Genomic DNA, 13,864 nt, shown 5'->3' with positions numbered 1-13,864 from the left:
AGCATCCTCTCGTTTCACCTCACACTTAAGGGGCACTAGAGAGAACCATGTCCTATAGAGCAGGTCATTGATGTTGTCAAGTCTTCTCAGTGTAAACGGAAGTCTCTTTTTAGGGGGTCGATGTCAGACCCTTGATAGTGTCTTTCCTGGTAGAAGACTGCTTCCAGCTGTTGCTGTAAAAGACCTTGGATGTTTCGTAGATAGCTTGCCTGGTTCCGGCGTGAATGGAGGATGCCCATTCTTCCGATGCCTGTGCCAGGTCATTATATCAATGTTCAGGGTGTAAGGTACATTGTACTGAGATTTATTAGATAAGAACTTATCTGTATGTATGGTGTTTTCCCACTTTAATGTGTCTATGCAAACAAGGATCAATGCCATGGGGCGTTATTGGTGCATCTGGAGGCAATAGGAACAAGACCAGCAATTTCCATGACATAGTTCAATCATAGGCATCAAACTGAGGGACAGTTCCACCAACAATCCTTACTGTACAGCTTACAAAGAATAGACAAGATGAAAAGTGAATAGAAACATCATGGGTAGAAGAATATATAGAGAGTTACATCAGTTAAAGAAAATAAAAAATTCAAAAGATATATGTGTTCAATTTGTGTCCTTCTAAATAGTTCTGTGATTTGTTAGATATACTGTATGTCTTAGGTCAGAGAATAGAACTATGTGTTACTGAAGTTAAGAAGGGTAAATCTGGGGTAGTAATGGTTGGAAGGAGCAAATATTCGCGCGGGGGCGCTAGCCCTTGCGCGGTTTTCAAAATGTAGACTGGTATGAAATTACCAGTGACAGACTGAGTATAGCTGAGCAGCTATCTGCCACCCACCAGATCGAACTCTACCCCCTAAGCTCCACCCTAGGCCAGTGTCCCGGCCCGGCCTGGGAGTGGGGAAAACCCAGGGTGCCCCGTCAGCTCCTCCCAGAAACCCACCTGGAGATCCGGAGGAATGGGGGAGAGGGGGGTCGGGTGACCCAAGTCCGGGCCCCCCTGACCCTAGGCCGGACAAAAAGGCCGCTGGCCCATGGGGGGCCTGCCAGCTGCCCATCCGGGCCGGCTGAAAATCCTGCTCCGGGAAGGGAGAGAGACCCTCCCAAGCCCGAAGCTCCGGGACTGGAGCCCCACCCTAGGCCAGTGTCCCGGCCAGGCCTGGGAGTGGGGAAAACCCAGGGTGCCCCGTCAGCTCCTCCCAGAAACCCACCTGGAGATCCAGAGGAATGGGGGAGAGGGGGGTCGGGTGACCCAAGTCCGGGCCCCCCTGACCCTAGGCCGGACAAAAAGGCCGCTGGCCCATGGGGGGCCTGCCAGCTGCCCGTCCGGGCCGGCTGAAAATCCTGCTCCGGGAAGGGAGAGAGACCCTCCCAAGCCCGAAGCTCCGGGACTGGAGCCCCACCCTAGGCCAGTGTCCCGGCCAGGCCTGGGAGTGGGGAAAACCCAGGGTGCCCCGTCAGCTCCTCCCAGAAACCCACCTGGAGATCCAGAGGAATGGGGGAGAGGGGGGTCGGGTGACCCAAGTCCGGGCCCCCCTGACCCTAGGCCGGACAAAAAGGCCGCTGGCCCATGGGGGGCCTGCCAGCTGCCCGTCCGGGCCGGCTGAAAATCCTGCTCCGGGAAGGGAGAGAGACCCTCCCAAGCCCGAAGCTCCGGGACTGGAGCCCCACCCTAGGCCAGTGTCCCGGCCCGGCCTGGGAGTGGGGAAAACCCAGGGTGCCCCGTCAGCTCCTCCCAGAAACCCACCTGGAGATCCGGAGGAGTGGGGGAGAGGGGGGTCGGGTGACCCAAGTCCGGGCCCCCCTGACCCTAGGCCGGACAAAAAGGCCGCTGGCCCATGGGGGGCCTGCCAGCTGCCCGTCCGGGCCGGCTGAAAATCCTGCTCCGGGAAGGGAGAGAGACCCTCCCAAGCCCGAAGCTCCGGGACTGGAGCCCCACCCTAGGCCAGTGTCCTGGCCCGGCCTGGGAGTGGGGAAAACGCAGGGTGCCCCGTCAGCTCCTCCCAGAAACCCACCTGGAGATCCGGAGGAATGGGGGAGAGGGGGGTCGGGTGACCCAAGTCCGGGCCCCCCTGACCCTAGGCCGGACAAAAAGGCCGCTGGCCCATGGGGGGCCTGCCAGCTGCCCGTCCGGGCCGGCTGAAAATCCTGCTCCGGGAAGCTAAGTTGCCTGCTATTTTTAAAAGTATTTTTGTGGTTTTTGTTCTCAGTGATTACTTTTGGCTTTGTGCTCAGGAGTCACTTCTGATGGTGTTCAAGTAGCCAGAAGGGCTGAACGCAAGGGATTGAGCCCATCCTACCTGCTATACTGTAATCACTCCAGCATCCCCTTTTCTTTTCTTATCCTAGGTGGTGGGCCATAAGCTTTATTTACTCTGCTGCAAGGAACACCTTCAGCTCTAATCAACTAAGCAGTATTCCTCAAGCTTCCAAGAATCCCTGCAAGACCCTGTGGACACCAGCAGCATGGGCTTATCTCCAGCAGCTCGGCTCTGACAGTCAAAGAGTAAGAAAAATGTTCATGACAACTTCTGTAAACACGTAAAGCCAATCTACCGCAAAAGCCCCTGAGCAGGGAAACAGGCATCTGTGGCTCCCCTCCAGCCCTTTTTTAAAAGTCTTTATGAAGACTTTTGGCATGTGTTCAATAAAAAATATTTTACACAGTATATCCTTAAACTTGGTGATGCAAGTTGGGTTCTTTGCAAACAGATGATGTGATGGACATACGCATACAAGTTGTTCATTAGGAATCAACTCTTGAGAAAGCAAGGGAGTCAACCAGAGTTGGATATAAAGGGAAAATTAAGTATACAGTAGGTCACTTAATGAGGACTTCCTGCACTGTTCACCACTGTGATGGGGGAGGCTCTAAAGCAAATATGACCATATAGTTGACATGTAGATGGCTATAATGGCCATACTTTATGATCCCTCCCCTGTCTGGCTTGTGATTCAGGTTACCCATAAACTGGGACCTCAAGTCAGGTGGCTCTTAACCACAAAGAACTGGCAATATCTACTAACCATTTAGTCAGTATCTACTAACCAGTCTTGGCAGCTGGAAAAGGTTTTTCTTAATTTTTGATTTGTACATAGGATGGTTTCAGGAAGAGATGAACAGAAGAAACTTTAATGTGCAATGGTTATCTAAAATTTCAAGGACTTATCTCGGGAAGAGGCCAAACTATCACTGGTTTAAGTGAGACTTTTTTTGCTTTTGTTTCTGTTTGATTTGGGGCCACACATGATAGCACTTGGGGGTTACTCCTGGCCCTGCGCTCAGGAATCGCTCCTGGCAGGCTTGGGGGATCATATGGAATGGTGGGAATCAACCTGGGTTGGCCGTGTGCAGGCAAGTATCCTTACTGTGCTGTGCTATCACTTCATCCCCCAAGTGAGTCATTTTAAAAGAAAATATTAAATACAAAAAATAACAGATCAGTGTTGGAGAAATAATATAGTGGCTAGGGTACTTGCCTTGCATTCAGCCAACCAGATTCTATTGCCACTACTTCATATGGTCCCCCTAGTCTTGCTAGGAGTGATCCTTGAGTAGAACCAAGAGTAAACACTGAGAGTCGCCAAGTGTGTCCCAATAGCAAACAAATACATATACTTATATGGTATAGATTTATATCATGTGATTTATATACAGTATATAAAATATATAATAAATTATATATAAATCATGTGGTATAAATCTATACCATATATGTATATCTATATATATCTATACTTATATATGTAAACACTTATACATATTATAATTAACACAGATGCATAAACAGCTTCACAGTTTTTTCAGTACAACTGCTTTAGCACTTATATCTTTATAGCTCAAATGATATTATGCATTATACCCCACAAATCTGTATTTTATATCAGGATCTGTGACCAACTAATTTGAAAATTTTATTCATTATTTTATTACTTTAGTTACAATTTTTTTTTCTTTAAATAAAAGATAGGTGGTTGGAGAGATAGTACAGCCAGTAAGGTGTTTGCCTTGCACACTGCTAACCTAGGTTTAATCCTTGGCATACCTATGGTTCCCAAAGTCCATCAGGAGTCAAGAGAAACACCTGAGTACCACCAGGTGTGGGCTCTCCTGCAAAAAAATGAAAAGATAATTATATATATGTATATGTAGGCCAGAGTAATAGTACAGTAGGTAGGATGCTTACCTTGCATGCAGTCAACCCATGTTCACTTCCTGGGAATTCATATGGTCTCCCAATTTGCCATGAGCGACTCCTGATTAATTTTCAGGGAGATGCAAATCAAAACAACAATGATACATCATCTCACACAACAGAGACTAGCACACATTGCAAAAAAACCCAAGAATAACCAGTGAAGGCATGGATGCAGGGAGGAAGGATCTCTTTCACTGCTGGTGAGGATGCAGACTGCTCTGACATACCTCAAAAAGCTAGAAATTGAGTTTCCATATGACCCAGAAATACCACTTCTAGGGATATACCCCAGCAACATAAAAACACAATACAAAAATGCCCTCTGCACCCCTATGTTCAGCGCAGCATTATTCACAGTAGCTAGAATGTGGAAACAACTCAGGTGCCTGACAACAGATGAGACAACAGGCTAAAGAACTATGGTATATCTACACAATGGAATACTATGCAGCTGTTAGTAAAAATGAAATCATGAAATGTGCTTATACATGGATAGACATGGAGACTATTATGCTGAGTGAAATGAGCCAGAGGGAAAGTTAGAAACATAGAAAAATTTCACTCACTTGTGGTATATAAGAAAAATAAGAGGTAGTATGTTAATAACTCAGAGACAGTAGAGACAAAGATCAGGAGGTCCAGCCCAGGGTAGAAAGCTTGCCACGAAGAGCGGTGAGTGTAGCTAAAGTAGAGAGGCTCTACTTGGATAAGGACGGTTGGAACTGATTGTTCTGGACAAGAACTAGGTGCTTAAAGTGAAGAAAAGACAGGCAAGGCATCCCTCCATTAACAATAGTGCAAATCACAGTGTCAAAAAGGAGAGGAGGGGAGAGAGAGAGAGAGAGAGAGAGAGAGAGAGAGAGAGAGAGAGAGAGAGAGAGAGAGAGAGAGAGAGAGAGAGAGAGAGAAAGCAGAGCAAGAGAGAAGGCAGAGCAAGAGAGAAGGCAGAGCGAGAGAATTTGTCTGCCCTAGCTAGATTAAGGCAGGGTATGGGACTGTAGATGGGAATCTGGAGACATTAGTGACATACACTGGTGAAGATGGTGAACACTGCATGACTGAAACCCAACAATGAATAATTTTGTAATCATGGTGCTTAAATAAAGCAACTTAAAAAGAAAACTAAGAGTGATTCTAAATACAAAGTGAAAAAAAATTAACAGGAAAAATCCAATGGGACATAAAGGTAAATTAGCCAAAGAATTTGGTCAGATCATCAAAACCATGGGAAATGAATATCATAAATATAGTAACCCTGAAAGCTTCAAAGTAACAATTGGCTTACTTAATGAACAGTTTGCTGGACACAAATAACAGGATCCACATGAACTATTGATGTTTCTCATAGAGGGCCTACAACAGGATTTGCTTAATGAAATTTCGATAACAGATAAATCTAAACACCTATGACAATGAAAATTATGAATGATCTGGGCCAGAACACCAAATGGCTCATGAGTCTATTATTTATGATATCTTTCAAGGATAGTTCAAATCTATACTTCAGTGCCTCACATGTCACCAAAAGTCTATGGTTTATGAGATGTTTGTTCATTTGTCCCTGGCTGTCATGTCTACAGATAAATGTACATCACAGGAATGCCTCTTTGAATTTTTAAAAAAGAAGAGTTAAGAGATGATAACAAAGTTTATTGCAATAACTGCAACAGTAGAAGGAATTTTTTAAAGAAAACATACATATGGAAACTGCCTCCAGTACTAATAATAAATTTGAAACATTTTGCTTTTGATGGCAAAAAAAATTAAAAAACTACACACTAATGTGGATTTTCCTTTCGAAGACCTCAATTTAGTAGAATTCACTCCAGACATTAAAAGCAAGATTGAGAAATACAACTTATCATCAGTATCAAACTAATTATGGTAAAATTTACTATGGGCACTGTACATCATACTGTAAAATTGCTGCAAGACAACAATGGGTCAATTTTGATGACAAGAAGATTAAAAGAGTCCCTAATATATCGGTAAAATCCACACTTCCCGGAGATCTACAATGAATGCCGGATCATCATTTCACTTCCTTTTCAGTTACTATTAATGCTCTCTGGTTCTTTTCACAGCTGAAAAGGGTTGAAAATGATGGATTTTGGTGCCGGAGAGATACCATGGAGATAAGGCGTTTGCCTTTCATGCATAAGGATGGTGGTTCAAATCCCGGCATCCCATATGTTCCCTGGAGCCTGCCAGAAACAATTTCTGAGCCTAGAGCCAGGAGTGTGATCCTCCCCCCACCAAAAAAAAGAAAACGATGGATTTCCATTTCAGTTTCTTGTATGGTGATTTTTATGTCTTAATTTTATTATTGCTCTAGATCACAGTTAATCATAAAATTTTACAATTTAATTTGTGAGTAGTTACTCCTCAAGATTCACCTGAAAAAAATTTTTCTCATATTAATGTTGTTATATAATGATTTATTTAGGTATATTCATTTAATGACTTTTATTCTAACATATTTGCTTTATTTTCTTCAATTTAGGTTTCAAGATGGAAATGAATAGATAATCTTGGCATAATGATACTTTTTAGGTGGACTCCTTTCACAGTGCTCCTCATCTCCATTCTGGGAGATTGATGAGGAACAACAGCACTTGAGTTGCATACTTTTCTAGTAAAAAGCAGCCTGGTAAGTAAGTCCTGTTCTGTGTCAAAGTCTCTGTTAAATTTGTGACGCAAATGGAGGTCATGAGAACCTCTGATTTATGACCTTTAAAGAAAACAGATAGTGCTGTGAGTTTACTACAGTTCTCTGAAGAAGGGAAAGATTGGGCCCTTTACTTTGATTGTAGCTGTCTTCAGACAGTCTGCTGGAAAATTGCTTGTTGGTGTAGGGAAGTATTCACTCCTAGTGTTAAAATGGAGTACAAAAATCCTTTTAGTCACGCAGGGGTGGCAAACAAATTCGACACAAAGAGCCAAAATTTTAAACTGTGAGAGTCAGAGAGCCACATCACTCAGTGACCTGCCAAAACAGACAAACACTCACACAAAAGCATCTAATTTTAACAATAATATATTAAACACATATTGCATTTTGCCATTTTGAGTGAGGGTAAAAATCCTGCTCACCACCCCTGTTTAGTGCATTGGAAGAGATTATTGGTCACGTCACTGTATGCCCTCCGACTTTGTTGATTATAATTTTTTTTTTTTGTTTTTGTTTTTGGGCCACACCTGGTGATGCTCAGGGGTTACTCCTGGCTATGCGCTCAGAAGTCGCTCCTGGCTTGGGGGACCATATGGGACACCAGAGGATCGAACCGCAGTCCATCCAAGGCTAGCGCAGGCAAGGCAGGCACCTTACCTCTAGCGCCACCGCCCGGACCCGATTATTAAATTTTTTTTGAGGGAGAGAGGAGAGGGGAAAGAGGAGAGGAGAGAAAAAAGGGGGCTGTAGAAAATTCATCTTTAGTGTTTTTCAATATATATTGAATATATATTTGATACTAGCCTTCTTTTGACTGTTGTAATGAAAGTTCTTCCCCATTTTAATTTTTACTTTTAGGATTTATGTTGTGTTACTTTAGGGTACTGTTGGCTTTCCTAAAGAAGGGGGAATTAGTGTTATCTAGGAAAAGCCTGTCTGGTGTTGTTCCATATACGACCTGCAGGGGCGCTGTTGAGAGATAAGTAAAAAGTTGGAGCTTGAATTTCGGGGTGGGTTGGGGTAGTTGAGCAGCTGGCTGGAAGTAGGCAGAGAGGGACTGGACATCCGAGCTGGTGGCCCCTTTTGGACGTTGCTCTCTGTCTGGATTATTTTCAGCTAGAGTATGGGAATTAATTTCCCATTCTGGGAGATTAATGAGAACAACAACACTTGAGTTGCATACTTTTCTAGTAAAAGGCAGCCTAGTAAGTCCTGTTCTGTGAAACACTGGTAAATTTGTGACGCAAATGGAGGTCATGAGAACCTCTGATTTATGACCTTTCAGAAAAACAGATATTTTTTTCTGTGGGTTTACTACAGTTCTCTGAAGAAGGGAAAGGTGGTCTTGGAAGATTGGGCCCTTTACTTTGATCTGTAGCTGTTTCCAGATAGTCTGCTGGAAAATTGCTTGTTGGTGTAGGGAAATCTTCACATCTAGTGTTGAAATGGAGTACAAAAATCCTTTTAGTGCATTAAAGCAGATTATTAGTCATTTCATTGTACGCCCTCCCACTTTGGGGGAGAGAGAGAGAGAGAGAGGAGAGAGAGAAAAGGGGGAGCTGTGGGAGTATTCTGGGGGAGAAGAGAGAGAGGAAAGGAAGGAAGGCAGGAAGGAAGAGAAAGAGGAAGGAAGGAAGGAAGGAAGGAAGGAAGGAAGGAAGGAAGGAAGGAAGGAAGGAAGGAAGGAAGGAAGGAAGGAAAAGGGAGGGAGGAAGGAAGGAAGGAAGGAAGGAAGGTAGGAAAAGGAAGGGAGGGAGGAAGGAAGGAAGGAAGGAAGGAAGGAAGGAAGGAAGGAAGGAAGGAAGGAAGGAAGGAAAAGGGAGGGAGGGAGGGAGGGAGGAAGGAAGGAAGGAAGGAAGGAAGGAAGGAAGGAAGGAAGGAAGGAAGGAAGGAAGGAAGGAAGGAAGGAAGGAAAAGGGAGGGAGGGAGGAAGGAAGGAAGGAAGGAAGAAAGGAAGGAAGGAAGGAAGGAAGGAAGGGAAGAAAAGAAAAGAAAAGAAAAGAAAAGAAAAGAAAAGAAAAGAAAAGAAAAGAAAAGAAAAAAAGAAAGAAGCTGTGGGAGTATTCTAGGGCTCAGGGCTGAAGGGCTTATTCCAGGCTCTGTGCTCAGGAATCACTCCTAGCAGTCTAGGCTGAACAATGAGGTGCTGAGGACCAAACCTGGGTCTTCTGTTTGCAAGCCAACCACCCTATCTCCTGTACAATTACTTTGCACCGAGCACATACACACCCTTTTTTGTTGTTGTTTGTGGGGTGAGTCCCGTGGTACTAATGGTTACTCCTGGCTCACAACCGGTGGCCTCAGGGAACCATATGCGATGCCAGAGATCAAACTCAGGTTACCCATGTATACTAGACAAGTGCCCTACCCATTGTACTATCACTGGCTCCCAAAGTTAGTCAGACTTTTTGAATATTTTATTTTATTTTAGGCCCTGTGATTTACAATGCTGTTAATGATAGGGTTTTATGCAAAAAGCATTCCAGTACACACCCTAACTAGACTGTCTACTTCTCTCCACCATTTTCCAGAGACCCCTTCATTCTATTTCTCCTATATCCCTCCCTACTTTGGCCTATTTGAGATCTTATTGAATTGCAAATTGTGTTTTATTGAGTGAATTATTCTGTTTTGTTCTCAGTGCATCTTAAAAGACTGAAGAACATTCATTATCCCTGCCTAAATTGTTCTGGGGCACAAGGTTTGGTTTTGCTCTTGATGTAATCTCCTTTCCCCCAACCCTCATCCCTATTTTTTTTTTTAAATCCTCTTCCAGTATTTCTATCTAGACTTAGCTGAACTCAGCTGAGTCAGGCACAGAAATTACTTTCCAGCTGCCTAGTCTCTGTTTCTTCCACATTAGTTACTCCTTCACCCACATTCCAATCATTTCTTATATGTTCGTAGAGTTACCATTTTGAACACTGACTTTGTTTTGTTTTATTGTTTAATGTTTTAAAGCCACCGAAAGCTCCTTTTATTCAGTCTCTTCCTTCCCTGTTACCCACTGTGCCTTTTTCCTTGGTAGGTGCTCAATAAACATGTAATAAAATCCAAGCAAAGACTTAGGACTGACTATAGTTCTATCCCGTGGCATCTCATATGTTCCCCCAAGCCAGGAGTAACCCCTAAGTGTCACCGGGTATGCTCCCAAAACCCCCCCTCCAAAAATTAAAAAATTTTAAAAAATGGAGGTTTAACCCTTGTTGGCCACATGCCCGACAAACACCTTACCTTACTGTTCCAACAAACTTTATAGTTTATGAAATATGAGTTTAGGTATATCTGGTCTCTCATTGTATTAGTTATATAGTAGTCATAGACATATTAAATATTTATTGTTATAACACATGTTAATTAAATAATACATCAATAGTTTCTATTTGCATATTGTACAGTTCTAATCTATTCTGTTAGAATACTAAATATTAGAAATAGATTGATTTGTACACATATTTGAAAATGGTCCATTTTCCCTTGCTGCCAGAAAAATAATTTTTGCTTTCAAAATAATATGATTTAAAATAAAAATATACATCCTAAATATTTATAAGAAATAGAGTTTCTTTTTTTTTTTTTTTTTTGGTTTTTGGGTCACATCCAGCAGCGCTCAGGGTTACTCCTGGCTCTATGCAAATAAATTCCCCTGGCAGGCACAGGGGACCATATGGGATGCCAAGATTCGAACCACCGTCCTTCTGCATGAAAGGCAAACACCTTACTTCCATGCTATCTCACCTGCCCCAAGAAATAGAGTTTCTTAACCAAAGTCTCATCAGTGGTGGTGACTTACCTTTTATGGTGTGTGAAAAAATTTGTAGATGCATTTGTAACTTTTTGGGTAGAACTATCATTACTTTATTTTTATACTTTTCAGAATACTTTTTAGAATTAGTTAAGAGAGATAATACTTTTGGTATGGTGTTTGCTTTGCATGTAACTAATTTGAATTTCATCCCCAGTACCCTGTAGGATCCCTGAAAACCCACCAGATCAAAAGTAGAGAGCCAGGAGTAAGCCCAGTCATTGTCAAGTGTGGCCCAAAACCAAAATCCAAACCAAACAACAGAAGAAAAAAAAATAACCAGCTATAATATATTAGAAAGTAAAAACACCAGGGCTATGATGAGATCACTTAAGTTATTGGGGTGATGAACAAAGCCCCACCATCCAGAAACGAAGGGATTTTTTCCCGTTGATGTATAAATGGTTTTTAAATATGCAAGCTTTGGATCAGCAGGACTCTTCTGGAATGCATTTTTCTGATTATTTGCACATCGGGAAGATCACATATCTAGAAAGTTTCAGAGCAATAATGAGTGAGGCTAGAGGCCAGGATATTTCATGTGGATGACTGACTAGATAAAAGGCTTGGAAGCTGTAGATGAAAGGAACCCATACCAAATCTCCAAAAGCCAGCATAAATCCAAATCTATGGTGTTTAATGTCCATGGTTGTCAATATAGCCTCCTCATTCCAGAGAGAATCTACCACCTATAAAGGCTGGAAACGATTCACCTGAACCATTGCTAATGATGGAGCCTCTCGATTTTGGGTCTTCATCTCAGCCATTAGCATCACCAAGTTAATCATCACCCATTCAATCAATCCAGGGCGCAATTCGCAAAAGTATTTGAGATCAAAGGAGCCAATCCGAGGATTTAATTCCTGGCCAATAAACAAATCAGAGATGGCATTTCCAGAGCTGGCAGGAGACAGTTTGTCCTGTGGTGCTTTCAAAGCTCGGATGTAGAGATAAAACTCAAGACCACAGAAAACACAATGGCGGCCAGGGAAAACTGCTTGAAATGTCTGTACACTAGTCCAAGTCAAGGCCCATAAGAGAGATCTAGAGCTGTTAGGAGAAAAGCATAGAATCCATTTAATCTATACTTGAGTCTTCTTCCATCAGAAAGAGTTGTTCTTTCTAAAACCTTCCCTATTGGCAGTGCATGGAACAGAGCCTGAATGAAAAACCAGAGAAAGTAGATCCCAAACACTCTGGTCTGCCATAAGTCAGTCAGAGCTGGCAGAGGAGGAGGGAAATTCAGAAGGCTGAAGTCCTGCTTTTCACACATCAACAACAACAGGAAAATGAAGACAGGCAGGCCAAACATGAAGAGAAGCATACCAAGGACTCTTCCAAACTCTTTTTTCTGTGCCGTTGCCGTCGCTTCCAAGATTCTTGATGATGGAGGTCCTTTCATAACCATTTTCTCTTCCTTTTTTTTGTCAGCCTTGCTAGAGCATGGCCTCAAAAATTGGTTAAAAACTCAGAATTGTTCCTCTCCACGGAAATCTTTAGTAAAAGGTAAAAGATTTATGCGATCTGAAGAAAAACCATAGTATTATTTTCTCTTCCTTAAAATCAACGTCTTTTAATTTGACCTCTTCTCTTCTTGGGCGTAGGCTGTCTTGTGTAGCCATGTAGCTACTTACTACAGTCTTGTGATAATTTATCCATACATATAGGTGGCCTGGGTTCAATGGCTGTCGTCCCATTTGGTTCCCTGAGCACCACCCGGAGTGATTCCTGTGTGTTTTTACAAGGAATGTCATTCTTCTCCACATGCTCTGACTCCCCACTGTATCTGTGAGTGCTATTTCCAAATGGCTTCAATACCAGTGGAGTCAATTTAACTTCCAGTATTTCCTTCCTCATTTCCTTAATATTGGGAATAACAACCTTGTGTGAAGATGCTAATCAGTGGGGATTTTGGGGTGACCGGCCAGGGGACCAGGAACGGGACCGAGACCTTGACCGACTGCCACGGCGTCTGGAAGGAGAACTGGAAGTGGAACCACTTTTCCTTTGTTTAAAGGAAGTCAAAGGCTTGATAGCATTCTCCTTCAGTTCAAGTTCGGTTCCATCGTTGTATTTTATAGTGTAGAGCTGGGAGTCGCTGTTGTGGCGCCTCTCTCTCTCTGTCTCTCTCTCTCTCTGTCTCTCTGTCTCTGTCTCTGTCTCTCTCTCTCTCTCTCTCTCTCTCTCTCTCTCTCTCTCTCTCTCTCTCTCTCTCTCTCTCTCTCTCTCGTGAATTCTTATTGTCTTTGCACACCTGTGTCTTATCTTTTTACCTCAATTTTTTTTTTGGTTTTTAGGCCACACCCGGCGGTGCTCAGGGGTTACTCCTGGCTGTCTGCTCAGAAATAGCTCCTGGCAGGCACAGGGGACCATATGGGACACCGGGATTCGAACCAACCACCTTTGGTCCTGAATCGGCTGCTTGCAAGGCAAACGCCACTGTGCTATCTCTCCGGGCCCATCTTTTTACCTCATTAAGGGGACTTTTCTCATTTATTTAATTTTGTGCAACTAGTCACTGTCCTAGGTTTTTGTTTTTATTTTTTGTTTTTGGGTCACCCCGGTGGTGCTCAGGTTACTCCTGGCTCTGGCAGGCACTGGGGATACATGGGATGCCAGGAATCGAACCACCGACCGGTTTGGGTCTGGGCAGGCAAGGCAAACGTCTTACCACTGTGCTATCTCTCTGGCTCCTGTCCTAGTTTTTGGCAAAAGAGTTCATGTATATTTCTTTCTATTATGTATTTACAGCATCCATTATATTAAAATAAGAAGTCTACCTACTTCTAAATGGCTGCAAGTGAAGTGTCTGTGAGAATGTGTCACATCTATTTCATGAACATCTTTTTGGTGAATACTTGCGTGATTGATAGGTTTTCGTTTTGCTATCACAATCTTCACACTGTCTCATCACATGTCTTGTGTGCATGCCAAGAATACAACCCTTAGGGGCTAGAGAGATAGTACACCAGGGAAGATGCTTGCTTACCTTACACACAGGCAACCCAGCTTCAGTCTTGGCCACCACCTTCTGTTCCCTGTGCCACCACCAAGTGTGTCTCCAAAAGTCTCAAGACAAAGAACAGAAAAGCAAAAGGATACAACTGTATGCACATTTTCAGTTGTTATCCCTTCAAAAGGTATAATAGTGGGCACAAGATATTGGACATTGAATTTGATTTCTTG

General features: G+C 43.1%; 1 non-coding gene and 1 pseudogene across 1 annotated transcript; both read right to left on the bottom strand.

The window, feature by feature from the left end:
- Positions 1 to 10,961: 10,961 nt before the first annotated feature.
- Positions 10,962 to 12,790, bottom strand: LOC126025782 (delta(14)-sterol reductase LBR-like; annotated as a pseudogene).
- Positions 12,109 to 12,222, bottom strand: LOC126026559 (U5 spliceosomal RNA). Its single transcript, XR_007501782.1, has one exon. It is a non-coding gene; the product is annotated as a U5 spliceosomal RNA (small nuclear RNA).
- Positions 12,791 to 13,864: the final 1,074 nt, after the last annotated feature.

This window comes from Suncus etruscus, chromosome 13 (assembly GCF_024139225.1).
Source record: "Suncus etruscus isolate mSunEtr1 chromosome 13, mSunEtr1.pri.cur, whole genome shotgun sequence".
NCBI classification, from domain to species: Eukaryota; Metazoa; Chordata; class Mammalia; order Eulipotyphla; family Soricidae; genus Suncus; species Suncus etruscus.
Note: the sequence above shows the minus strand (reverse complement) of the source record. Positions and strands in the feature narration are given on the sequence as shown.